Source organism: Sinocyclocheilus anshuiensis, unplaced genomic scaffold, assembly GCF_001515605.1.
Source record: "Sinocyclocheilus anshuiensis isolate Anshui unplaced genomic scaffold, SAMN03320099.WGS_v1.1 scaffold1082, whole genome shotgun sequence".
Taxonomy (NCBI): Eukaryota; Metazoa; Chordata; class Actinopteri; order Cypriniformes; family Cyprinidae; genus Sinocyclocheilus; species Sinocyclocheilus anshuiensis.
The window spans coordinates 1,781,240-1,783,416 of record NW_015542379.1 but is presented as its reverse complement, the minus strand read 5'-3'; the positions used below and the strand labels follow the sequence as shown (position 1 = coordinate 1,783,416).

Here is a 2,177-nt window from a genome sequence, read left to right as displayed (position 1 = left end):
ACAGTGTAGATCAGTGGTTTTCAATTGGTTTTGCTTCAGGATCCATTTTCACATCAAGGGGTGAACCAACACTGTACCAAGTTTGTTTATACAAAAGTAAGCAAAAATGTACTTGTAGTCAACATTTTTTTTACTATAAGTACATTTTAGCTAACTTTGTGAATTTACACAAAGGGTGATTTCCAATGACAGCGCTGCTCAGTGCATTTGTTGGCTGCGTCTTACAAGTTGTTGTTTAAAGTAAAATTAACGTACTTGTTTCCAACAGTGTTTCAGTCTCTTTCAATATAAAATTCTTTACTGCTGACTCTCTCATAAAAACAGTTTCTTGTCGTCATCTAATGGTGGAACAATGTAACTAAAATCACCATAACGAACACACACCATTTCTCAATACTAAACACTATTATTAAATAGTACAATTGTTTGTATAAATATTATTTATTGAATAATAATATTTTATAAACAACAACAGCCATCATAAAAGTTGCTGAGCAATTCGGTCAAAAGTACAAAGGCAGCGCGATATCAATGAGACCAAAGACTGTCCATTAAATTCACCCAAAACGAATCAGAGCTAGCGGCAAATTCCATCTGGCTGAGGTGAGGCTGCTCTCGGTGGGTTTATAAGTGCTGAATGGCCGCTGACGCCCTGGAGCTCACATCCCCGAAAACGTCAAACCAATTTTCAAATAGACGTTATCTTTATTAACAAACCGTATATTTGAAGTCTAAACAATTAATTGCCCCCTAAAAAACTCTTAAAACTACATTCCGAGACACAAAAGCATAAAATGATAGTGGATTTGGGCATCCGCCATGACACTCGCTGTGAGAAATCCTGCAAGCGGAGTAATACAATGATTATTACGATGATGATGTTATTACCTACGGCCGAATCACAGCTGTGCTAATATACAGCCATATCGCACTGCTACTTGTGTGATATTGCTCAACCTGTCCATATTACCATCTGCCTTATTGCTTTCGTTTCTATAAAGTTACAGATGAATTTGCACCACAATAGCATAGAGTGTGACTGGACGCATGACCTTTGAAATCAACAATAAATAATCTGTTAAGAGTCTCCTACTTTTTAAAAGCATTTTTTAAGACTATTTATTTTGCTACCAACGCATAATTACTGTATATTATGAATTGCAGAAACTTTTTGTAATTAGCATTTACTTTGGGTCGTGACGCACCCGTTGAGAAGCACTGATGTAGATAGTGATGCTGTTGGCTTTAAATGCTGGAATGGTGTAATTCTCCATAATCTGTAATTACAGTTTTATCTATAATATACAGTATGGCATCACTGACTATTATACCTATAAGCATGAGGTTTTAGTCTCGTATTATTCTTTGTGTTTTGCTAAAACATAAATGCAGTGATTAATAACGAGGACTTTTCCGTAATTACAGGTCTGCACTAAAATTACTGCATGATTTTGAGTTTCCATGATCCCTTTCAGGGCAAAACACAAATTGCTGTTACAAAGTAGACGCAAGACATGCATACAAATTTTGGGAATTTCCTTTCATCCTCTAGCTGTTTCAGAGGATGTGTATAATTTGCTCACGTGAAAAGATAATGATCATCTTGAGGTTATTTATTTATTTATTTATTTATCACATCCTGTGTATGAAAAATGAACATGATGGATATGGAAGTGGGCAGCACACAGCACATTAACTCAGGTTTACATGACAACTTGAAGTCATGGGGCAACAATTCTGTATCACACTGTGTTCAAATTATAGAGTAGCTGTAACTGAAAACACGCATAGTTACACACTGCACCGAATAGAAAATGAAATATGCTGTTTGATCATTGTAATCCCTTTGGCATCCAGCTCATGCTACATAATGTCACACACCCAAAACCGCTCAGAAAAGAAAATGTAAAACATTCAGCCTTACAAACAAATTAATCTCCCTTTGGCACAAACTCACAATTGGTTAAGAGTCTGAAAACTGTAAGCAGACACAACAACCAATGCGGAAAATTAGTCATTCATTGAATCATTGAATCAAGTCTTGCTTTATTGGAATGTCCTTTGTGTGTACAGTCTTTTTTGGTGAGTATAAATATATATATATATATATATATATACTGTATATTAAACCTCTATTGATTTATGAAAATGCAAATAATTTGCAGCAAAATAAGACT

The 2,177-nt window shown here is 35.1% G+C and overlaps 1 protein-coding gene across 1 annotated transcript in view; it reads left to right on the top strand.

The window, feature by feature from the left end:
- LOC107692519 (G protein-activated inward rectifier potassium channel 4-like) overlaps positions 1-2,177 on the top strand; it is a 22,749-nt gene that overhangs the window by 20,239 nt on the left and 333 nt on the right. The gene's annotated exons all lie outside the window — the stretch shown is intronic.